The sequence below is a fragment of the Pseudophryne corroboree genome, chromosome 1 (genome assembly GCF_028390025.1).
Source record: "Pseudophryne corroboree isolate aPseCor3 chromosome 1, aPseCor3.hap2, whole genome shotgun sequence".
Taxonomy (NCBI): Eukaryota; Metazoa; Chordata; class Amphibia; order Anura; family Myobatrachidae; genus Pseudophryne; species Pseudophryne corroboree.
The window spans coordinates 216,155,510-216,182,697 of NC_086444.1; the positions used below are offsets into that span (position 1 = coordinate 216,155,510).

At 44.2% G+C, this 27,188-nt stretch overlaps 1 protein-coding gene across 1 annotated transcript in view; it reads right to left on the minus strand.

Annotated features, from left to right (window-relative positions):
• Positions 1–27,188, minus strand: part of SLCO4C1 (solute carrier organic anion transporter family member 4C1) — a 146,320-nt gene that overhangs the window by 115,362 nt on the left and 3,770 nt on the right. The gene's annotated exons all lie outside the window — the stretch shown is intronic.

Genomic DNA, 27,188 nt, shown 5'->3' on the forward strand with positions numbered 1-27,188 from the left:
TTTGAGGTGCTCTTCCCACTAATACATAGGTTAGTCTGGTTCTACACTATTGGGATCAGCAGAAATACCAGTCCAGGTTTGCCTTATTACTATATATCATTGGGAGGGGAGTTTGGATACCTAGATTGATACCTACCGTGTTGGTGATGGGCTGGCAGTTGGCCTCCATCTAGGCCTTGAGTTGTCCATCTAGGCCTGTTTGGTTTGTATTTGCAGATGACCTCACTGAGGCCTCACCATGCTTTCTTTGCCATCATGCCTTATTTGAATCTGCAAAAAACAAAGCTGACTTTTGTATCCAGCCATTTTACTCTTCTATTGTATGTCTTGATTTAAGTTGGGTTTCTGACAAATGCTTGCATGAGCAGTCTGACATCAGATGTTAAGACATTTAGTTGCAACCCTTTGCCCCACATATACTGCTAATTGGCTAGCTAATCCATGGCTTCCCCTGAAAAATGTGCACAAAGCAACATTTGACGATCCCTGAGCTCTCACAGCAGTATTTTTGTGATAATATATACATACGATCCCTGAGCTGTCACTGCAGTATTTTAGTAATAATATATACATACTGTAGCAAAGTTCAGTATACAGTATGTATAAAGGTTCTAGAAGCACAATCATAGCCCCAAATTCAACTTATGTATTCAGGAAGACATCTGCTGGTTATTCAGGAAGGCATCTGCTGGTTCGTACACTCATAGCATAAGCAACTTGCTAAACTATTTCTAGCACCCGCTAAACCAGTCTAGCAACAACGTCTGCACCAAGTGAATATGAAGATACAGCTACAAGGCAGTCAGAAGCTTAATAGTTTAACATAACAAAACAAGCTTAACATAATCAGAGATGATTCAGTGTAATTAACTAAAGCATATGAAAAAATATTATTTTACAATGTGTACAAATAAGAATAATTATATTAAATACTTCCTCTTAGAACGTTGCAGAGCAAGAAAAGCCTGAAAATGAAAGGTGTTTATGCTACCATATCTGACTGTCCATGAAATCATATAAGACAATATAATACGAAATACAAAGGCACGCCCAGATAACTCATTCAACTGAATTTGCATGAACACTATTAACTGTGCATGGTTTACAATTATAGTACCAGTAATTAGCAATTTTTTGAGACACTGCTTCTCAGCAATTAATCAGATATTTCCAAAGGGTGGTCTTCAGTTTGCCGGCGGCCGGGCTCCCGACGACCAGCATACCAGCGCCGGAATCCCGACCGCCAGCATACCGACAGCTTTTCTCCCTCTTGGGGGTCCACGACCCCCCTGGAGGGAGAATAGATAGCGTGGCGTGCATATCGCGCCACCGTGCCTGCTGCGTGGTGAGCACAGTGAGCCTGCAAGGGGCTCATTTGCGGTCGCCCAGCTGTCGATATGCCGGCGGTCGGGATTCCAGCGCCGGTATGCTGGCCGCCGGGAGCCCGACCACCAGCATAACATACTACACCCATTTCCAAAGTCACAGTGCTACACTATGCACGCTGTACTTTTTACATCATGAGAAAACCCAGCATTTAGCACCAATTAATTCACAGCTAGTGCAGTTCATATTCAGGGCCACCGAGACATTGAGAAGGCCTGGGTACTGTGGAACATGGCCACCAGAGGGGGTGAAATTATGCCATGTTGTGGAGTACATTACTAATAGAGGGGTTTGGTCACAGGCTTTTAGGATTACGCTTCCCCTGCACTCCTGGGGTCCTAGGTCATATTACATTGACAGGCTTTAATGAGATACATTTTGCGCCATTCAATCACATTTACAGACAGACCCCACATTCCCATCAATCACATTATTATTTAGGCAAGGTTAGATGTTTCTAAGTCTTGGTTAATAACCTCTATATATGGAGGAAGGTCATGTGGGAATCTAGGTAGGGGCATATTATATATATATATATACTGTGTATATATATATATATATATATATATATATATATACACACTTATATTGATACATATCACAAGTTCATCTGACAATTGTATAATTGTTCTTGCACTCTAATACAATAGTTCTTATAAATACTAGTGGGTAGCCTCCTCAAGGAACAGATGTTATTGAAGTCCACTACACCCTTCCAGTGGATATAAGTTCCTGGTGGTCTTCTGTAGAATCCTTTTTCTTTAAGGATAACATTTCAATCACCTGATGCATTTCTTCTTTTTATGACTTCTTCTTTCCAATCGACCTTCTCCTGTGAGTGTCTTTGTGTAAAATGCCACAAACTTGCATATGAGCAAAAACTGGTTCAGTGAATAATTTTTCTAAAGGTGCATATACACAGTGGGATATTGACTAAGTGCCGATTTTGACTTTACAATTTCCCTTGAACTACCCAGAGCCCAGAACCATCGATATTGACTATCTGTACTTGCGATTTTGATTAAGTGCCAATTTTGACTATACTATGCAGTAGATTGTACACAATATAGTCAAAATTGTCTTGCCTGCACAGTCAATTTTTTCTTGCGATACCGACCCCGCAGGAGCACGCATCGGTATCGCAAGCTGTGTACACATGGGCCCTCATTCCGAGTTGATCGCTCGCAAGGCGAATTTAGCAGAGTTGCTCACGCTAAGCCTCCGCCTACTGGGAGTGTATCTTAGCTTCTTAAAATTGCGAACGAAGTATTCGCAATTTTGCGATTAGCACACGTCTTAGCAGTTTCAGAGTAGCTTCATACTTACTCGGCATCTGCGATCAGTTCTGTGCTTGTCGTTCCTGGTTTGACGTCACAAACACACCCAGCGTTCGCCCAGACACTCCTCCGTTTCTCCAGCCACTCCTGCATTTTTTCCGGAAACGGCAGCGTTTTCATCCACACGCCCATAAAACGCTGTGTTTCCGCCCAGTAACACCCATTTCCTGTCAATCACACTACGATCGCCGGAGCGAAGAAAAAGCCGTGAGTAAAAATACTAACTTCATAGCAAATTTACTTGGCGCAGTCGCAGTGCGAACATTGCGCATGCGTACTAAGCAGAAAAACGCTGCGATGCGAAGAAATTTACCGAGCGAACAACTCGGAATGAGGGCCATGGTGCGATCTGTGCTAACTTTTCTTTCGATTTTGACTATATACTCAAAATTGTAAGAAAACACTGCACCATGTGTGTGCTCCTTAAAGGTGGATACACACGGAGAGATCCGTGCTTAATTTCTAAGCAATCTGACTAGATTGCTTAGAAATTAAGCATGGATCTCTCCGCGTGTATGTTCATAGCGATAGCGATGCTTGGCCCCGCGTGTCGCTATCACCGGTTCTAGATTGTGCCTGCATGCAGGCACAATCTAGTCAGGTCGCTCACTTCATCGCTGTGTGCAGTGAGCGGGACCCCGTGCACCTCCCCTCCGCTCAGTGCTGAGCGGGGAGAGAGATGTGTGCTGAGCAGTCTGTGATAGATCGCTCAGCACACATCTCTAGGTGTGTACCTCCTTTAGTCATCTAGATGTTTATACAATAACGCCATTAGTCCATTAAAGAGTAATCATTAGAGATGAGTAAAGGTTTATTCTGTTATGTGAGGTGGTTGTGGTAAGATTGGGAATTCCCCAATTAGAATGTGCATAATGTTGAGGTTAAATGTGGATTTTGTCAAACCTGTGAAACCGTTTTTGAAAATGTTGACTATCTATAGTTATTATTGATCCCTTCTATTTACTCTGCCACCAGCTATGCAACTGTGATTTTTTTCTACGGTCATCATTTATAATCTATAGGGTAGAGCTGACAGCTGAATTGTAGTGTTTCGTAATAAGAATTACTAGGTGCCATATTTGTCAGCTGCAAGAAATAACAACCAAGATTCACTCTGTGGGGCCGATTCAAGTAGCCATAAGTTAGCTGAAAATTGCTTAAAGTGGGTTAAAAACCCACAGACGCAACTTTTTGCTATTTTATAAGGAGTCCCAATTAAGGTAACACTCAATGGGAGTTAGCATGGATTTTATTTTGCAGCTCCAGCCTCATAATTAGGGAAAAATCTTTATATTACGGCAAAAATATTGGGGCATAGTGCAGTACCCCAGGGACACCACTTCCAATTAGAGTGGCCAATCCCGAGATCGGAGGGATCCTGGGATTTAGGCCAAAATTTGGCCGGGATTCAATCCCGGCAGTGGAGTTCCAATCCCGGTGATTTCGGGATTAGAAAGCCCCCTTGTTTTTTAATGCCAGGCAGTGTTGAGTGTCCTCAGGAGGCTCAGACACTGCCCAGCTCCATTCTCCTGGCTCCCCCTGACCCATGCTGTGCGCACTTCACATCGTGACGTGAAGTCAGAGGCCATGCTGCGCAGTCTGCCGCCAGCCGCCTGCGCTGCCCATACCACACCTCGCCACCCACCGCCTGAAGCAAGAGAACCAACCCACACTCCCAGGATGGTGAGTAGTTCTGTGGGCCAGGCGGGTCCGGTAAGGGGGGTGGTGGTACTGAAGATTTTAATTTTAAAATCTTCAATACAATCCCGGCTATCCCAGGAACCCGGGATTGATCATTTTTCAATCCTTGGATTGAAAAAAAAGCTTGGGATTGGCTTCCCTACACCCAATGAATAATAGTGTATTTAGAGGCATTTAGGTAGGGAAATATGGTAATAAAGACGTAATGTTTTTCAGATGAATTTCTCTAAAAAGCACAATAAGGGGTTAAATAATGTGAGACATTATTGTATTGATAGGATAGTTGGAGGTTGCATACTGTATGTCTTTTTCCAATTTTTTTACAAACTTGTATAAACACACTTAAATATCACTATAGACACACTTGTATGTACACCAAAGTCCTCTAGACACATTTATTTGCTGCAATACACTGGCTGGCCATCATTTTACCATCATTTTTAAAAGCTGCAAAAATCAACCATTTGACCATTTTAACTGCCTCCAACACATTGCTTATGGTCACTAACAGCCGTCTACACTGTCCTGCTATCTCATTTGCCACTTTTTTAGGGATTCATAAAAATTTCCCACGGAGTGCAGGTAATGTTAATCCGCAAGCACAGGGGATGGAACTCCCAGCTAACTGAAAAGCCCCCTATAGAGGCTAAAAAATATATTTCAATTGACACATATTTTGAGGAAGAAGTTTGTCAGTTTTGTAATGTATATAGGGAAGGGGCCCTAGACGGCACACCCTAACTGCTAGTAATGAGAGGTGCTACCTTGCTGAGACCTGTAGTGCCACACACAAAGAGAGCCAGTGCAGAACTATAATACATTTTGCAATACATTTTACAATATGAGGCTTTTTGTATAATCTTGCCCAAAATTACAGGCTTACCCACCACTTTACAGTAACTTCATATTTTGGTAAGTCCCTAACATTCTAAGGGTTCAAGTCTAGGGCGTAGGACACCCCCCAAAAACAGCCCAGCCAGAGCCACCCAAAGTCATCACACTAGTGAGGAAAGTGAAGTGTGTGAGAAAGTTGAATAGATAAGAATAGATACTACATGTGTTATTGTTACAGGGGTGAAAAATCGATATGTGAAAATTGTTACATATATAAAAAACAAACAATAAAAGTGCTAGAGAGTGCTAAAGTAAGTATTAATTGTGATGCCCTGGAGCAACCCAGTCAATACAATTCAGGGGGACCTACGCCTCAAACTCACCCACAACTGACATAAGCTTTTAGGCCTTACCTTCAATATGCCTTATTTTAAATGTGCAGTCTGATAATGCTAGGTTCCCTAATTAAGATCAAACAGTGTAATATAGGCTGAAGGGGTCTCAAACCTTCAAGTTTTGTAATGTGTCTGTAAATTGTCATCAGCCTTTATCTTATCTGTGACTGTGGCATCACTGTATGGCAATTTCCTGTCATTGGTGAGAGAGCATTGCATTCAACACAACAGAGCACAGCATCCAGACAGTAGAGTAAGGTCCATTCGTAGTGAGGGGGGACATTTTACATTTTCAGAACCAGTTTTGTAAATATTTATTTTTCATTTATGCTACTAATATCACCTTTCAAGCACATTGCTTTTTTCTTAGGGATTGTGTAGTACCGACTGCAAACATTTGCCTATTTATGATTAAAAAAAATTTTAACGAAAAATTGCTTATTTTTATCCTTATCCAGACTAAAACTTCCATTAATTACGTGGACACTTGGGGGGTAAATGTAACACATCTACGATCAGTTTCTCTGACATGCGGGGGGACACCCAGCACAGGACTAGTCCGCTTCGCATGTCAGGCCGTACCCCCACCCCGCACGAGTGCGAAAGCATCTCACGGCGGCGATGCTTTCACACCCGCCAAGTAGCTTCCTACCTAACGCAGCCTAGCTGTGCTGGCAGGCAGCTACCCGCTGTATTCCAGGTCGCAGCGGCTTCGTGTAACGTCATGCAGCCGCCGCGACCCGCCCCTGCAACGGTCCGGACACGCATGAGTTGTCCGGACCGCACCTCACTAACGGCTGGCATGCCCCCTCCCACCCCGCGACCGACACTGCCTGTCAATCAGGCAAAGGCGATCGCAGCACTGAGATGCGTTCGCATCTCACTGGGCTTCACGCGGACGCACTCCCCAAAGGGCTTCAGTCTGAATTATGCTCTTAATGTATTATATTTCTTCCACTTTTATATTATTAGGCTCCCATTATTTATGTTTCCTGAATGAAATACAGTAAAATTCTTGTTTTACATTGCTCTATTTTCATATTCTAGATTTTACATTTACTAACCATTTCCATGACTGTATGGATCATTTGGTCCACCACACTTAGGTCGACAGTCATTAGGTCGACCACTATTGGTCACCATTGACTAGGTCGACACCTGAAATAGCTCGACACAGTCATTAGGTCGACATGAACAAGGTCGATATGGAAAAAGGTCGACATGCATTTTTTTACTTTTTTTGGTGTCGTTTTCTTTGTTAAGTGACGGCAAACCCCAATTAGTGCACCGTGTCTCCTCACATGGCATGCTTCACTCTCCATGCTTCGGGCAAGGTCATTATTCCCAATCGTAGTCCACGTGGATCGTAAAGTATGAAAAAGTTCCAAAAAATTTTTTTAAACGCATGTCGAACTTTTTCCATGTCGACCTAGTACATATCTACCTAGTGACCATGTCAACCTATAGACCATGTCAAGCTAATGCATGTTGACAAATAGTGGTCGACCTAATGACTGTCGACCTAAGTGTTGTCGACCTAATGACCGTATACCGACTGTACATTAAGTCTGTGCAGCTCTGTCCAATCACTGATCTTTATGTGTTTTGTTAAATCTCCCACACTGTCACTCTAGTGCAGCACCAGTTTTCTTGGTGTTTGATATGGTTTTATATTGTTTCACTTATTTTACACTTTTAAAGATTTTACACCAGTTTGTTTGGTCCATTGAAAAACAAAATTTGTGTTTGTATTAAATAAAAATTAAGTTTTATGTTTTCCATAATTGCTTCTACTCACTGGCCTTAAAGATTGCTAGTGAAAAATGTATCTGCATTTGATATGTGGCTTAACACAGCAAATACGCAAAGCAAGAATAAGGGTGGTCATTCCGAGTTGATCACAGCCAGCAACTTTTTGCTTTATGCTGCGATCAACTAGTACACGCCTATGGGGGGAGTGTATTTTAGCTTAGCAGGGCTGCGATCGCTTGTGCAGCCCTGCAAAGCTAAAAAAATTTCAAGCAGAAGAAGACCAGCCCTATACTTACTTACCCTGTGCGACGATCTCTGCGATGCTGGAGCCGGCTTTGACGTCAGACATCCGCCCTCCATTGTGTTGGACACGCCTGCGTTTTCCTTACCATTCCCCAAAAACGGTCTCCAACGGTCTGGATCTGCCCAGGTATGCCTTCTTCTTGTCAATCTTCTTTGCGGTCAGCTCTGCAACCGCTTCCATCGTAGGACGCGACGTAACCCAGCGACCCCTGTCGCCGGGCAACATCACGCACGCGCATTGCGGCGGCCGTGCATGCGCATTCCGGACCCGTTTGCACCGATAAACTGCTGCGTGCGAACGGGTCAGAATGACCCCCAATATCATTATGATAATACTACTGCATTCAGTGTCGGACTGGGGTATAAAGGGCCCACCAGGGGGATGCAGTAATAGGGGCCCATACTTGGGGGTGTGACCAGCCTACAAGGGGGTGTGGCCAGCCTCCACAGAGGCTTGAAAGGCACAATAGTCTTGTGTAGCTAACTGCAACATACAGTATCTACCATGTATAATACAAGTGTACAGTCTGGAACCTGACCCCTATAGGAAGGAGTGGGCCCTCAGGCAGTGGGGCCTACCGGTGGTTCCTGTACCCCTGTGGGCCAGTCCGACCCTGACTGCATTGCAAAATAGTGTATAGTTCCCTGGCTTTGGTATGAATGCACATGCTATTCTTATGTTTATTCACTACTTTTTCTTTTACAATTTTTAAATAAGTCAGTAAGATAAAAAAAAAAAAACGTGGCACCAATGGGACTGTACCATCAATTTTCTCTGCTATAATCTGTTGAATTTTAGTTACATTCCATTGTAGGAAATGATCTCCTCTTTGCCGTTTATTGCCTTGTGTTGGGAACACTTTTAGAGTTGTTTGGTTTTCATGCTGCTGACATGTTTCGGCATTATGTGCCCAATCATTAAAATTTAGTAGCAAGTACAAAGCATTTTAATTAACATAACCGGTTTTGTAGCACATTATAATGTTGTAGGCAGAGATAAGTCATACCCTGACTTGGCCTCTTTTGACCACTTTTAAAGTAGGAATAATTTGCTTTTTATGACTGCATATAATTTAGCTTTAGAATGATGAAATTCATAATAATTTTATGCATCTATTCAGTGGTGGGATTCAAATAAATGAATAACAGGTTCTATGTCCTTATGACCATTTTAAGTATACCGAAAGGATGTTTAATAATTCATGCATTTAATACTCAAATAACACCCATTATGCGTTATGCCACACACTGTAACGCCAATTACATATTATGATACACACAGTTATGGCCCTGACACCATTTTATGCCCACACACAATAATGCCACTTACATTGCTAGGGGTCTCCTGTGCGTTGCCAGGGGTTTCATGCGCATTGCTAGGGGTCTTCTGTGCATTGCCAGGGGTTTCATGCACGTTGCTAGGGGTCTCCTGTGCGTTGCCAGGAGTTTCATACGTGTTGCTAGGGGGTCTCCTGTGCGTTGCCAGGGGTTTCATATGTGTTGCTAGGGGGTCTCCTGTGCGTTGCCAGGGTTTTCATGCGCGTTGCTAGGGGTCTCCTGTGCGTTGCCAGGGGTTTCATACGTGTTGCTAGGGGGTCTCCTGTGCGTTGCCAGGGCTTTCCTGTGTATTGCCAGGTATCTCCTGGCTGCTGCATCAGTAAAGTAGGGAGGGTGGGTGCGGGCATCGGTGGTTACTGCTAGCCCCCGCAGCCTCCGCAGTAGATTGAGACACGCTGGGGTCTGTGGAAGCGCTTCTGTACCATAATAGTGTAAAAAAAACACCCTCTTAAAATGCCCGCCGCCGAGGAGACAGACGCTAGAGGTCAAATAGCGTCTGTCTCCTCCTTGGCGGCGGCCATTTTTGGTTGTTTTTTTTTCATTGCTATGGTACAGAAGTGCTTCTGCAGCCCCCAGCGCGTCTCAATCTACTGCGGGGGCTGCGGAGGCAGCGGCGGCAAGCTCTACTGGGGTAACGGAATCGGCGCCTATGCTGCCGGCGCTCATTAGCAAACGGTTCTCAGAACCATACCTAACATTAGGTATCGGTTCTGAAGAACCGGTGCGAACCGGCTGAATCCCACCACTGCATCTATTGCAACATTTTTGTCAACTGCTAATTATAATTTGTTCTGTCGACAGGAAAGGTTATTTTATTTCATGGCTTAACTGGAATGACTGGATCACATTTATTAGTTCCCGGCTATATTTGTGAATCACTAGTTTTTGACGTGATACCTAGGAAAGTGCTGGTCCTCTCCGCACCTAGCTTAATTGATGTTGAAACATGGTGGAACAATTGCAGACATGTTTATGTCACATAAATAAGCAACTAATGGCCTGATTCAGAGATGGACGCAGTTCGTATAGCAGCTGCGTCCACTGTACGGAAATATGTAAAAGCAGTATGAAGCATCTTGTGTAAACAGACGCCTCCTGCCAGCTTCTGTGATCTGCTGATGTGTCCGAAGATGCAGCTCACTTGCATGAACATTGCAAGTAGCCCTCAGGTTATGCATGATGACTAGGCTGTTCACGCTGCTAGGGCAAGGAAATCTGTGCTGGAAGGATGAAGACCCTAGCCATACCACCCCTAGAAAACTATGGCAACATGCGCCCATTTTTAGGATTGCTACCTAGCTCCTCCCACCCTCCACCCACAAACGCTTGCAGTCTGTCAATAGGCTATGGCTCAGGCAGGACCCATTCTGCACATAGACAGGCGACCCTCCATTGAACATGAACCTAAGCCATCGGGTTTACATACAACTCCTAATAAGGCTCTAATTTTAAAGGGCAATTACACCCCCACCAACTAACCAGCAGAGCCATGAGGTTTCCCATGCCAAAGTTATAATGTCTTCTCCCTAGTGTCAGCGGCCACAGTCCAGGAGCTGATAAGACAGACCCACAGTACTCCATATTTTGATAGAGAAGAAACCCCAGAATTTCAATTTTCTGCAGTGTTAGTGTGAACATCTATGGACAACACATTTTGTTTGTGCGTCCTATTCACGTTGTTTCATTTTTGAAGCAAAACAATGTGAATACGACGCATAAGCAGCTTCTGCTGTTTAAAATTATATGTTATGCTACAGTGTATACTAGCCAAACACTGTAAGATAATTAGGTATGCTGATAGAGTCGCAATTACACACAGAATATAGCCATGCCGCATATCATTTAAATCAGCATAAGCTGCGTGTGCATCCAAATACATCCCTTTGTGTAGCAGACTCATTTTCCTGTGCAAAATGTGCAAAAATGACATGTTCACTACACAGACTATTTTTTAGAGATAAAAGTTTTTTTTAGTTTTTTATTGTATCAAAAGGTATTGAAAAGTGTTTATTGAAAATGTGCTTAGAATGAAAAGTGTACTTATAATTGATTTCCAACATTTTCATAACCAACTGAGGCAAAAAAACACCTCTAAATTTTTTGACAGTTTTAGAGCTTTTTAGTGTCTGACTTGCAATATCGGACTTCATTACACTGGCCAAGTTCTATACTTAACATGGGCAAAACATATGGATCCAACCTTTTATCGGGTGCTCTACTTTATAGCCGAAACCGTCGAAAAATCCAGTTTGCGGATGGTAATAGCCAACTATGCAAAATGCCGCAAACGTCGGACATTTTGCCCGGCCCTAGCCTCAATACGCCGCTCAGCGTGAGATACCTGGCGGAGTGAGCTGACAAGTCTTGTGCGACTCTGCTAGCATCAGGAGTATTTATTTCCCAAAATGCATCTCAGTTGCAATGCAATGCGACTAGGACGCACCAGGAGACTGTGCTGATTAACTGAATATGCGACATTTGTATAATGTGTGTACTGAGTCTGTATATATAGCACAACAGAAAATAAGCTGCACCTGCTACATCGTAGCACTTCGTATACAGATTCAAAGACTCAGTCACACACAGGTATAGACTTTTATCAAATTTATCAGCCCAATTATATTCTCATTGTGATGCGACTAAGACATAAAAAAGACACCTGACCAGTGTTGGATTGGGGCATGAAGAGCCCACTGGGGTAATGCAGTGCTAGGGGCTCATGCTTAGTGGTGCTGCCACCCCCCACAGAGTCTTGGATAACTATTAAAGAGTGCATAATATGGGCCCCTTTATAAATATATATAGTAACTACTGCTAGTGCATGTATGATAATGTAGCAGATTAATATTAATAACAGCAATGCATCATTGTGAACACTGCATACAGTAGTTCTATTCAGTATAATGTAACCTATGCATAATTCAAGTGCACAGAGGAGGGGTGGGTCTTCGGTCAGTGGGGTCCACCAGGGGTTTCCCCTGTACCCCTATGTGCCAGTCCGGCCCTGTGCCCGATGCTAGCAGAGTCTCACGGGACCTTGCACGCCAAGAGGATTTATTTGGCGAGACTGACTGCTACACATGCGTGAGGATACATCTGTACGTGTCCCCAGGCGTGCCTCGAATGAAAATACTTACTTTCAGTCCAGAGCTTATTAGTGCACTCCTTCCCACTCCTCCATTTTGATTTGCTACGTGATCTCAGATGACGCAGAATTCTGACACTCTCATTCAGCCATATCCTCTGCTTTATAGGAAAGCAGTGAATAAGTTGCAGGCAAAGTTCTGCTGCGCCATAGGCCAGGTATTGCCCTAAACTTTACTTGAAAAAGTAAAATGCTCTTGGTTACTAGGGCAACAGCTTCTTTTCTAGTCTATTTGAGTATCTCAGAATACTCATGTGGGAGCAGCTATAAGTATATAAGTATATAGATATCAGTTTATCAATTCTATTATATAAATTGGGTGACCAACAGCTTTATTTTGTGCCTTATATCAGAGCGCCTGATTTGATAATTTTAGGAGTCATAATTATCAAGCACTATAGTTCTTTTCTAGTCACCTACAGAACAGTGCTCATAAATGTCACCTAAAGTACATGTTAAAAGTTTAGGTAATTTTGAAATAAAATGTATAGCCTCAGGGGGCTCGGTATGATTTACCGCGGCACTGGATGCTGAATGTCAGTATACCGACATCGGCATCCCGAGAGGTAGAATGCCGGCAGGGGGGCGAATGCAGTGATGCCCCTTGCGGGCTCGGTGGCAGGCTACACTCGCCACAGGTTCTGTTCTCCCTCTGTGGGTGTCGTGGACACACATAGCAGGGGAATCACATACCTCGCTGGTATACCGGCGGTGGTATGGTGCCCCTGTCGTGATCCTGGCATCTGTATTGTGACAGCCAGGATTCCGACGAGCGGTATACCACCACAGGATACTCAGAAAACAATTTGCAGCCTAACTAACAGATGTTTCCTTTAACAGCTTTACTATAGGAATGTTCTATAGTGGTGCCGTGATTGCCGCATGCACCCACACCCGCTGCTGGCCCCATTGAAGCGTATGCATAGCAGGAGTTTGTGAACACATGCAATCCGCTATGCTGCAGTTCGCCTGCAGTTCGCACAATGCAGCAATGCTGTACGTGGACACAAAAATCTCTATATGCAGAATGACCTGAAATGCTTTAGCCTGCATTTTCAAATTTCGCTCAGTTAGCCTTTTAAATAAAACATTAGAGGCTGAATAATAATAATATTATGGGCAGGCTGCATCAAACCTAAAAATGCGCTCAAACCTCAGAAACCTGCAATTTTTGGAGGTTCCCAGCGATCTTTATATGCATAAAGGTGCGGACAGTCGGTAATGCAGACCCCATAGATTGCTATGGGGGCTGCAAAGTGTTGGAATGCGCCAGGCTCTGGAAAGTGAAACTTTATGAAGCTTTTTCTAAATAGGCAATACCATCATAGATGGCGTTGCCGGAAGGTGCCCATTAGCTTTGTAATGCAAAGTTCCCATGGGAGGGTTCTGGAAGTCCTCACAACGCAAAGCACAGCTCTTATCAGAAGGGCTACAATTTTTAATGCATTTATTCATGCAAACGTCATTAACAAACACTGTTATGCATGCTATAAGTGGTGGGATAAGCGGTGGGATATATAGCATGCAATATGCAATGTATGATACATCTTGTCCTACAGATGTAGCCATGCATCACAGCATGCTAAATAGCATGCCAGGCTGTGACTATTCACAACAACCACCGATTGCTTCATTTATTCCTTCAGCCATGAGGCAAGCCGTGTTGCAGCATGCCGCATTGCAGCAATGATGAGCATGGCTACATCTGTATGGAACAGAAGTAGTACAGTAAATGACAGTAAAGAATAAGATTAGTATAAATTATACTATAGCAGTGGTCAGGGAACAGGGGTAAATTACCCCAAATGGGGTAAAAATGAAATTCCTGGGGGTAATGGACAGTCGCGCTGATGAGACACAGTCCCGCCCAGCACCGGCCGGCTCGCGATGTGACGTGCTGATGTCACACCACACTCCCTCCAGCCCACCCTGCGCTGTGCTCCTGGCCTCCCTGTGCTGTGTTCCTGGCCGTAGTATGACGTGCTGACACCACACCGCGCTCCCTCATGCCTGCCCATCCTGCGCTGTCCTGTCCTCCCGCCCGCGGCCCGCCAACCCACACACACAACTTGAAGTGTTCTGTGGCTGACCGCTGACGGAGTTCCGCAGGATCAGACAGTGGCCCACATAACAGTGGGAAATTCCCACTGACATTACTGAGGTGAGGATGTGACCATCTGTCTCCTAAAAGTTGTGTCCCCTTCCCCCTCATCCATCTTTCTTACATTCATTCTGGTGTTTTGGGGGAGAAAGTGTTAATTAACCCATTCATTGCCAAAAATTAATTGGCAAAAATAATAAAACAGAATAAAAAAAATTATATATGTATATATGTGTGTGTGTATATATATATATATATATATATATATATATACCATACCTCCCAACATGACTCTCTCCAGGAGGGACACAATGCTCTGTTCCTGGACTTCCCTCTTAATGTATTATTGCCAGCACCTGTGCTGTAACACCTTTCTGATCCATCCACCTGTTCAAAACAGGTGCCGGCAATCACACATTAAGAGGAAAGTCCAGAAGCAGAGCATTGTGTCCCTCCTGGAGAGGGCCATGTTGGGAGGTATGATATACACCATACTCGCCTACCTGACCCTCTCCATGAAGGAGAAAATGCTCTGTTCCTGGACTTTCCTGGTAATATATGATTGCAATCACCTGTGGTGAAACGCCTTTCTTATCAATTAACTAGCTCACCACAGGTGATGGCAATCATACATTACCAGGAAAGTCCAGGAACAGAGCATTTTCTCCCTCATGGAGAGGGTCAGGTAGGCAAGTATGATATACACATATATACTGTATATACACAGTATCTCAGAAATGCCATATAAACAGTGATAACCAGTATATATGCACAAGAGGGTAACGTCGGCGTATCTAAATATATTTTTGGGGTAAAAGGTAAAAAAGTTCCCTGACCCCTGTACTATAGCTATAAATAACACATACATGTATATGTGTAGTTACTAGTTAGTGGTACAAGTCCTACCAAAAATTCTCAGTACCACAACCAGGATGAGCTGCCAATTAAACACATCACAGCCAGTAGTGCTCAGGTCTCTGTAGGTCTTGTTGTTTATTAAACACTGCAATAGATCAGCATCTGCGATTGCATTTCCTGTAACTTAGAAATGCATTACTGACTGTCATAAGTGATCACCGAGTTCATACATGTATGACATGTTCAGACACTCTGAATTTTTAGCAAAGTAGCCAGTGCCTAAGGACATTGCTACTGTAGGGTATCATTAAGGTAACCCTCAGTGAATTGCTTTTGTAATAAGTAGATTTTCACTAGTGATGAGCGGGTTCGGTTCCTCGGGATCCGAACCCCCCCGAACTTCACCCATTTTACACGGTTCCGAGGTAGAATCGAATCTTCCCGTCTTGCTCGGTTAACCCGAGCACGCCCGAACGTCATCATAACGTTGTCGGATTCTCGCGAGATTCGTATACTATATAAGGAGCCGCGCGTCGCCGCCATTTTCACTCGTGCTTTGGAGATGATAGCGAGAGGACGTGGCTGCGTTCTCTCAGTTTCTGTGTTCAGTGTGCTGCAAATATCTGCTGAGTGTGCTGCAAATATCTGTGCTCAGTGTGCTGAAAATATCTACGTTCTCTGCCTGAAAAACGCTCCATATCTGTGCTGCATTGTAGTATATAGTAGGAGGACAGTGCAGAATGTTGCTGTGACCACCAGTATATATATATATATATATGTATATATAGCAGTACGGTACAGTAGTCCACTGCTCTACCTCTGTGTCATCACATATAATATGCATCCATACCTGTGCTGCATTTTAGTTGTGCGCAGTATATAGTAGGAGGGGACAGTGCAGAATGTTGCTGTGTCCACCAGTATATATATATATATATATATATATATAGCAGTACGGTACAGTAGTCCATTGCTCTACCTCTGTGTCGTCAAGTATACTACAAAAGTTCAGTAAAATGACCCAAAAATCAAAATTAAAAGCGTCTGATGAGAAGCGTAAACTTGCCAATATGCCATTTACGACACGGAGTGGCAAGGAATGGCTGAGGACCTGGCCTATGTTCATGGCTAGTGGTTCAGATTCCCATGAGGATGGAAGCACTCATCCTCTCGCTAGAAAACTGCAGTGCCACTCCTAGATGGGCCAGGTGTTTGTGTCGGCCACCTGGGTCGCTTAGCTTAGTCACACAGCTACCTCATTGCACCTTTTTTTTTTTCTTTGCATCATGTGCTGTTTGGGGACTATTTTTTAAATCTGCCATCCTGTCTGACACTGCAGTGCCAATCCTAGATGGGCCAGGTGTTTGTGTCGGCCACTTGGGTCGCTTAGCTTAGCCACACAGCTACCTCATTGCACCTCTTTTTTTCTTTGCATCATGTGCTGTTTGGGGACTATTTTTTAAATCTGCCATCCTGTCTGACACTGCAGTGCCACTCCTAGATGGGCCAGGTGTTTGTGTCGGCCACTTGGGTCGCTTAGCTTAGTCACACAGCTACCTCATTGCACCTCTTTTTTTCTTTGCATCATGTGCTGTTTGGGGACTATTTTTTAAATCTGCCATCCTGTCTGACACTGCAGTGCCACTCCTAGATGGGCCAGGTGTTTGTGTCGGCCACTTGGGTCGCTTAGCTTAGTCACACAGCTACCTCATTGCACCTCTTTTTTTCTTTGCATCATGTGCTGTTTGGGGACTATTTTTTAAATCTGCCATCCTGTCTGCCACTGCAGTGCCACTCCTAGATGGGCCAGGTGTTTGTGTCGGCCACTTGGGTCGCTTAGCTTAACCATCCAGCGACCTCAGTGCAAATTTTAGGACTAAAAATAATATTGTGAGCTGTGAGGTGTTCAGAATAGACTGGAAATGAGTGGAAATTATGGTTATTGAGGTTAATAATACTATGGGATCAAAATGACCCCCACATTCTATGATTTAAGCTGTTTTTGAGGGTTTTTTGTAAAAAAACACCCAAATCCAAAACACACCCGAATCCGACAAAAAATTTTAAGGGAGGTTTTGCCAAAACGCGTCCGAATCCAAAACACGGCCGTGGAACCGAATCCAAAACCAAAACACAAAACTAGAGATGAGCGGGTTCGGTTCCTCGGAATCCGAACCCCCCCGAACTTCAGCCTTTTTACACGGGTCCGAGGCAGACTCGGATCTTCCCGCATTGCTCGGTTAACCCGAGCGCGCCCGAACGTCATCATCCCGCTGTCGGATTCTCGCAAGGCACGTATTCTATCGCGAGACTCGGATTCTATATAAGGAGCCGCGCGTCGCCGCCATTTTCACACGTGCATTGAGATTGATAGGGAGAGGACGTGGCTGGCGTCCTCTCCGTTAGAATAGATAGAGACACTTGAGTTGATTTACTACTAACTTAGTAATTTTGGGGAGCATTAGGAGTACTCAGAGTGCAGAGTTTTGCTGATAGTTACTAGTGACCACCACCAGTTTTATTTATTATTTAATATAATCCGTTCTCTGCCTGGAAAAAAATGATACACAGTCACATACCATATCTGTGCTCAGCCTCAGTGTGCTGCATGATAATATCATCTATGTATATCTGACTGTGCTGAGTGCTCACTGCTCACACAGCTGAATTGTGGGGGAGACTGGGGTGCAGTTATAGCAGGAGTACAGTGCACACTTTTGCTGCCAGTGTGACTGACCAGTGACCACCAGTATATTGTCTGCCTGAAAAAGTTAAACACTCCTGTGGTGTTTTTTTTTTTATTCTATAAACGCATTCTGCTGACAGTGTCCAGCAGGTCCGTCATTCATTATATTATATAAATATTTACCTGCAGTAGTGTTATATTTTTTTTGTTCATCTCTATCATCTTTATCATCTCTATATTAGCAGACGCAGTACGGTAGTCCACGGCTGTGGCTACCTCTGTGTCGTCAGTGCTCGTCCATAATTGTATACCTACCTGTGGTGGGGTTTATTTTTCTATCTTCTTCATACTAGTAGTTTAGGAGTCTGCTGACAGTGTCCAGCAGGTCCGTCATTATATTATATATACCTGCAGTAGTGATATATATATATTTTTTATATCATTATCATCTCTATACTAGCAGACGCAGTACGGTAGTCCACGGCTGTAGCTACCTCTGTGTCGTCAGTGCTCGTCCATAATTGTATACCTACCTGTGGTGGGGTTTTTTTTTCTATCTTCTTCAACCACCACCAGTTTTATTTATTATTTAATATAATCCGTTCTCTGCCTGAAAAAAAACGATACACAGTCACATACCATATCTGTGCTCAGCCTCAGTGTGCTGCATGATAATATCATCTATGTATATCTGACTGTGCTGAGTGCTCACTGCTCACACAGCTGAATTGTGGGGGAGACTGGGGTGCAGTTATAGCAGGAGTACAGTGCACACTTTTGCTGCCAGTGTGACTGACCAGTGACCACCAGTATATTGTCTGCCTGAAAAAGTTAAACACTCCTGTGGTGTTTTTTTTTTTATTCTATAAACGCATTCTGCTGACAGTGTCCAGCAGGTCCGTCATTCATTATATTATATAAATATTTACCTGCAGTAGTGTTATATTTTTTTTGTTCATCTCTATCATCTTTATCATCTCTATATTAGCAGACGCAGTACGGTAGTCCACGGCTGTGGCTACCTCTGTGTCGTCAGTGCTCGTCCATAATTGTATACCTACCTGTGGTGGGGTTTTTTTTCTATCTTCTTCATACTAGTAGTTTAGGAGTCTGCTGACAGTGTCCAGCAGGTCCGTCATTATATTATATATACCTGCAGTAGTGATATATATATATTTTTTATATCATTATCTCTATACTAGCAGACGCAGTACGGTAGTCCACGGCTGTAGCTACCTCTGTGTCGTCAGTGCTCGTCCATAATTGTATACCTACCTGTGGTGGGGTTTTTTTTTCTATCTTCTTCATACTAGTAGTTTAGGAGTCTGCTGACAGTGTCCAGCAGGTCCGTCATTATATTATATATACCTGCAGTAGTGATATATATATATTTTTTATATCATTATCATCTCTATACTAGCAGACGCAGTATGGTAGTCCACGGCTGTAGCTACCTCTGTGTCGTCAGTGCTCGTCCATAATTGTATACCTACCTGTGGTGGGGTTTTTTTTTCTATCTTCTTCATACTAGTAGTTTAGGAGTCTGCTGACAGTGTCCAGCAGGTCCGTCATTATATTATATATACCTGCAGTAGTGATATATATATATTTTTTTTATATCATTATCATCTCTATACTAGCAGACGCAGTACGGTAGTCCACGGCTGTAGCTACCTCTGTGTCGTCAGTGCTCGTCCATAATTGTATACCTACCTGTGGTGGGGTTTATTTTTCTATCTTCTTCATACTAGTAGTTTAGGAGTCTGCTGACAGTGTCCAGCAGGTCCGTCATTATATTATATATACCTGCAGTAGTGATATATATATATATTTTATTTCATTATCATCTCTATACTAGCAGACGCAGTACGGTAGTCCACGGCTGTAGCTACCTCTGTGTCGTCAGTGCTCGTCCATAATTGTATACCTACCTGTGGTGGGGTTTTTTTTTCTATCTTCTTCAACCACCACCAGTTTTATTTATTATTTAATATAATCCGTTCTCTGCCTGAAAAAAAACGATACACAGTCACATACCATATCTGTGCTCAGCCTCAGTGTGCTGCATGATAATATCATCTATGTATATCTGACTGTGCTGAGTGCTCACTGCTCACACAGCTGAATTGTGGGGGAGACTGGGGTGCAGTTATAGCAGGAGTACAGTGCACACTTTTGCTGCCAGTGTGACTGACCAGTGACCACCAGTATATTGTCTGCCTGAAAAAGTCAAACACTCCTGTGGTGTTTTTTTTATTTATTCTATAAACGCATTCTTTTGACAGTGTCCAGCAGGTCCGTCATTCATTATATTATATAAATATTTACCTGCAGTAGTGTTATATTTTTTTTGTTCATCTCTATCATCTTTATCATCTCTATATTAGCAGACGCAGTACGGTAGTCCACGGCTGTAGCTACCTCTGTGTCATCAGTGCTCGTCCATAATTGTATACCTACCTGTGGTGGGGTTTTTTTTTCTATCTTCTTCATACTAGTAGTTTAGGAGTCTGCTGACAGTGTCCAGCAGGTCCGTCATTATATTATATATACCTGCAGTAGTGATATATATATATTTTTTATATCATTATCATCTCTATACTAGCAGATGCAGTACGGTAGTCCACGGCTGTAGCTACCTCTGTGTCGTCAGTCACTCGTCATCCATAAGTATACTAGTATCCATCCATCTCCATTGTTTACCTGAGGTGCCTTTTAGTTGTGCCTATTAAAAATGGAGAACAAAAATGTTGAGGTTCCAAAAATAGGGAAAGATCAAGATCCACTTCCACCTCGTGCTGAAGCTGCTGCCACTAGTCATGGCCGAGACGATGAAATTCCATCAACGTCGTCTGCCAAGGCCGATGCCCAATGTCATAGTACAGAGCATGTAAAATCCAAAACACAAAATATCAGTAAAAAAAGGACTCAAAAATCTAAAATAAAATCGTCGGAGGAGAAGCGTAAACTTGCCAATATGCCATTTACCACACGGAGTGGCAAGGAACGGCTGAGGCCCTGGCCTATGTTCATGGCTAGTGGTTCAGCTTCACATGAGGATGGAAGCACTCAGCCTCTCGCTAGAAAAATGAAAAGACTTAAGCTGGCAAAAGCACAGCAAAGAACTGTGCGTTCTTCGAAATCACAAATCCACAAGGAGAGTCCAATTGTGTCGGTTGCGATGCCTGACCTTCCCAACACTGGACGTGAAGAGCATGCGCCTTCCACCATTTGCACGCCCCCTGCAAGTGCTGGAAGGAGCACCCGCAGTCCAGTTCCTGATAGTCAGATTGAAGATGTCAGTGTTGAAGTACACCAGGATGAGGAGGATATGGGTGTTGCTGGCGCTGGGGAGTAAATTGACAAGGAGGATTCTGATGGTGAGGTGGTTTGTTTAAGTCAGGCACCCGGGGAGACACCTGTTGTCCGTGGGAGGAATATGGCCATTGACATGCCTGGTGAAAATACAAAAAAAATCAGCTCTTCGGTGTGGAAGTATTTCAACAGAAATGCGGACAACAGGTGTCAAGCCATGTGTTGCCTTTGTCAAGCTGTAATAAGTAGGGGTAAGGACGTTAACCACCTCGGAACATCCTCCCTTATACGTCACCTGCAGCGCATTCATCATAAGTCAGTGACAAGTTCAAAAACTTTGGGCGACAGCGGAAGCAGTCCACTGACCAGTAAATCCCTTCCTCTTGTAACCAAGCTCACGCAAACCACCCCACCAACTCCCTCAGTGTCAATTTCCTCCTTCCCCAGGAATGCCAATAGTCCTGCAGGCCATGTCACTGGCAATTCTGATGAGTCCTCTCCTGCCTGGGATTCCTCCGATGCATCCTTGCGTGTAACGCCTACTGCTGCTGGCGCTGCTGTTGTTGCTGCTGGGAGTCGATGGTCATCCCAGAGGGGAAGTCGTAAGACGACTTTTACTACTTCCACCAAGCAATTGACTGTCCAACAGTCCTTTGCGAGGAAGATGAAATATCACAGCAGTCATCCTGCTGCAAAGCGGATAACTGAGGCCTTGGCATCCTGGGCGGTGAGAAACGTGGTTCCGGTATCCATCATTACTGCAGAGCCAACTATAGACTTGTTTGAGGTACTGTGTCCCCGGTACCAAATACCATCTAGGTTCCATTTCTCTAGGCAGGCGATACCGAAAATGTACACAGACCTCAGAAAAAGACTCACCAGTGTCCTAAAAAATGCAGTTGTACCCAATGTCCACTTAACCACGGACATGTGGACAAGTGGAGCAGGGCAGACTCAGGACTATATGACTGTGACAGCCCACTGGGTAGATGTATTGACTCCCGCCGCAAGAACAGCAGCGGCGGCACCAGTAGCAGCATCTCGCAAACGCCAACACTTTCCTAGGCAGGCTATGCTTTGTATCACCGCTTTCCAGAATACGCACACAGCTGAAAACCTCTTACGGCAACTGAGGAAGATCATCGCAGAATGGCTTACCCCAATTGGACTCTCCTGTGGATTTGTGGCATCGGACAACGCCAGCAATATTGTGTGTGCATTAAATCTGGGCAAATTCCAGCACGTCCCATGTTTTGCACATACCTTGAATTTGGTGGTGCAGAATTATTTAAAAAACGACAGGGGCGTGCAAGAGATGCTGTCGGTGGCCAGAAGAATTGCGGGACACTTTCGGCGTACAGGCACCACGTACAGAAGACTGGAGCAACACCAAAACGCCTGAACCTGCCCTGCCATCATCTGAAGCAAGAAGTGGTAACGAGGTGGAATTCAACCCTCTATATGCTTCAGAGGTTGGAGGAGCAGCAAAAGGCCATTCAAGCCTATACAACTGACCACGATATAGGAGGTGGAATGCACCTGTCTCAAGTGCAGTGGAGAATGATTTCAACGTTGTGCAAGGTTCTGCAACCTTTTGAACTTGCCACACGTGAAGTCAGTTCAGACACTGCCAGCCTGAGTCAGGTCATTCCCCTCATCAGGCTTTTGCAGAAGAAGCTGGAGACATTGAAGGAGGAGCTAACACTGAGCGATTCCGCTAGGCATGTGGGACTTGTGGATGGAGCCCTTAATTCGCTTAACAAGGATTCACGGGTGGTCAATCAGTTGAAATCAGAGCACTAAATTTTGGCCACCGTGCTCGATCCTAGATTTAAAACCTACCTTGGATCTCTCTTTCCGGCAGACACAAGTCTGCAGGGGTTCAAAGAACTGCTGGTGAGAAAATTGTCAAGTCAAGCGGAACGCGACCTGTCAACATCTCCTCCTTCACATTCTCCCGCAACTGGGGGTGCGAGGAAAAGGCTACGAATTCCGAGCCCACCCGCTGGCGGTGATGCAGGGCAGTCTGGAGCGACTGCTGATGCTGACATCTGGTCCGGACTGAAGGACCTGCCAACGATTACGGACATGTCGTCTACTGGCACTGCATATGATTCTCTCTCCATTGAAAGAATGGTGGAGGATTATATGAGTGACCGCATCCAAGTAGGCACGTCAGACAGTCTGTACATATACTGGCAGGAAAAAGAGGCAATTTGGAGGCCCTTGCACAAACTGGCTTTATTCTACCTAAGTTGCCCTCCCACAAGTGTGTACTCCGAAAAAGTGTTTAGTGCCGCCGCTCACCTTGTCAGCAATCGGCGTATGAGGTTACTTCCAGAAAATGTGGAGAAGATGATGTTCATTAAAATGAATTATAATCAATTCCTCCATGGAGACATTCACCAGCAGCAATTGCCTCCACAAAGTACACAGGGAGCTGTGATGGTGGATTCCAGTGGGGACGAATTGATAATCTGTGAGGAGGGGGATGTACACGGTGATGAATCGGAGGATGATGATGAGGTGGACATCTTGCCTCTGTAGAGCCAGTTTGTGCAAGGAGAGATTAATTGCTTCTTTTTTGGTGGGGGTCCAAACCAACCCGTCATTTCAGTCACAGTCGTGTGGCAGACCCTGTCACTGAAATGACGGGTTGGTTAAAGTGTGCATGTCCTGTTTATACAACATAAGGGTGGGTGGGAGGGCCCAAGGACAATTCCATCTTGCACCTCTTTTTTCTTTCATTTTTCTTTGCGTCATGTGCTGTTTGGGGAGTGTTTTTGGAAGGGCCATCCTGCGTGACACTGCAGTGCCACTCCTAGATGGGCCAGGTGTTTGTGTCGGCCACTTGGGTCGCTGAGCTTAGTCATCCAGCGACCTCGGTGCAAATTTTAGGACTAAAAATAATATTGTGAGGTGTTCAGAATAGACTGAAAATGAATGGAAATTATGGTTATTGAGGTTAATAATACTTTGGGATCAAAATGACCCCCAAATTCTATGATTTAAGCTGTTTTTTAGGGTTTTTTGAAAAAAAAACACCCGAATCCAAAACACACCCGAATCCGACAAAAAAAATTCGGTGAGGTTTTGCCAAAACGCGTTCGAACCCAAAACACGGCCACGGAACCGAACCCAAAACCAAAACACAAAACCCGAAAAATTTCCGGTGCACATCTCTACACAAAACCCGAAAAATTTCCGGTGCACATCACTAATTTTCACACAACCACATCTCTGCATTCTGAGTTTTGATGTGAGTGACAATTGTGATGTGACCGTTCATTGTAATATCACTTACTTGTCTGTGGCCAACAACTCTGTGATTGTCAGTAAAGCAGCATTAACAGTGAATATGGGGGAGCCAGAATCGTGTGTGCTGTGTAATGTGTATACATTTTAGTAAATGCACAACAATATTTTGTGGTGTATTGCAACCCTCATATGTAAAATACACTTCTGTTATTTATATACTGTCACATTAACCCATGTAAAATGAATAAACAGATGGGGGAACCCCTTCCCTTCCCTTCCTCTTTACTCAAGATACTTTAATTCAAAAATATTAATAATTTTGCAGTCATTGGTGCAACTGCTTAGGGTGCAAACATTGGATGTGTGAATTTGTTACATTAATGTCAGTCCCAGAATCCTTTGTGTTCTTATTTCATTTTCTAAAAGAATTTAGTGGAAATGTGGAATGCAAGTCAGACATTACTGCACAGCATTGTATGCACAGAACAAAATTGAGAATGTTTAACCGTGTGCTTAGCTGTCTGCAGCTGGAACACCCCCTCCAGGCATTTGCTTTCAAAGCATCTGTATCAAGTGTGTGCTCCTGAACTACAGCTCTATTCTTGAGGCAAGAGATATGTTTGAAGAACTCTACATAACCTATAACTCTGCCAACGCACCCACTCTATTAACTGTCCCGTTACCATCCAATTACACCCTCCTCTGCATCGACTTCATTCCTTCATGCAGTTACCACTCGTGGGGCATATTTCAGACATGTATGTAAACCATTGTGTGCAGATTTACTGACCTCACAAGCGAGCAGGAGGTGGCCATTTTTAGTAAGATTAGGCGTACTCATCTTCAAACGCAGCACACAGATCTGAGATGCCAGCAGTGGGCGTCTTTTTCCTGCAGACATTATATTTTCACACAGCAGCTGTGTCCAAAGATACAGCTGCTGTGCAAAATCGTCCATTTCTTAATCAGGCCCATAGCCCTAAGATCTACAACGGATGTACTGTAGTATAAAAAATGTACTAAGGAGGAAGAATCCTGGTCAAAACCTAATAACGTGGAATCAGAACTTAGGGAAACTTATAGGAAAATGTGCGGTTTGCTCACATTGTTATCATTTTGTCACAACAGGTGGATCACAGCCACAAACAGGTGGATCACATCTACCAACAGGTGGATCACAGCCACAAACAGGTGGATCACAGCCACAAACAGGTGGATCACACATACCAACAGGTGGATCACACATACCAACAGGTGGATCACACATACCAACAGGTGGATCACAGCTACCAACAGGTGGATCACAGCTACCAACAGGTGGATCCCTTCTACCAACAGGTGGATCACTTCTACCAACAGGTGGATCACTTCTACCAACAGGTGGATCACAGCTACCAACAGGTGGATCACAGCTACCAACAGGTGGATCACAGCCACCAATAGTTGAATAGCAGCTACCTAAGATTCCAAACAGCATCATGAATTTGCTGCACTTAAGAAAAAAAGACCACAAAACTCTAGTTTAGAGATAATAAATTGTGAAATAAAAATTCTGAATTTATTATACCAAACAAATAAAATCTGAGAAAAATAAAATATATCACATAATTTGGGAGTTATTACAGGGAAGCATTGCTTTTAATCAGAGCAGGATTAAGAGAGGAGGTGGCCCATGTGCAGGCTCCGTGCGGGCCCCATACTTTCTGGCAGCGTAAACTCTGGCTTTGTTCATGTACAGGTCTCTGGGAGAATTGTATCCGCGCCTTATTCCTGGGGACAGCTCTACTACACATGCGCAAATCACTGGGAAAATGGCAGCCGCACCATTTTCCCAGCGAGTTCTATGCAGCGTTGACCGCAGCGGCACTCTGGAGGGGTAAGTATAATAAAATGTGTGCAGGGTGTGTAGTGTGAGACCCCCCTGGACCCAGGGTGCTGTGTGCACCATGCACCAATTATAGATACGCCAATGCTTTTGATCATGTAAATAAGGTACATAGGGCCTGATTCAGAGATTTACGTAAGCCTGATAGTTTAAGTAGATCTCTGATGTTTGTGGGACTGCGGATGCACAGGAGCGTAGTCCTATATATCGTTTGGGGGCAGGGCGGGAGTGGCATTGCCTGTGCTTCCAGAAAATGGGGACATGTTAGCCCCATTTTCAGAGTAGTGGTAAGACCAGTGTCTGGATCTTCCACAAGCAGGCAGGATGTCGCCATTCTGAGTAAGCTTAGGCTAAGATTGCGGTGTAGATTTAGTGCTGTGTCTTCAGAGATGCTGACAGTAGGCGTCTTTTTCCTTCAGACACCTCCTGCAGGCATTAGCATATTTTTGCACAGCAACGGCATTCATAGACACAGCTACTGTACAAAACTGTCAATCTTTGAGTCAGGCTTACAGCTCAGCAAAACATATTAAAATCAAAATACTGTCACTTGCTTGATTACAGTTGATACTCAGTCAAGCAAGTGAAGTGTAATAGGCCCTACACACTGGCCGATTTGTTAGAAAGATATGAACGATCTCGTTCATAAATGAACGAGAACTCGTTCATATCTTTCAGTGTGGAGGCTCCAGTGATGAACGATGCGCGGCCCCGCGCTCGTTCATCGCTGGTCCCCCGTCGGCTGTGCATGCAGGCCAATATGGAAGATCTCGTCCATATTTGCCTGCACTTCAATGGAGCCGCGTGACGGGGGGAGTGAAGAAACTTCACTCCCCCCGTCACTGCCCCCCCCCCCCGCCGCCGCCGGGTCGCTCGTCGGCCGTATCCGCCGCC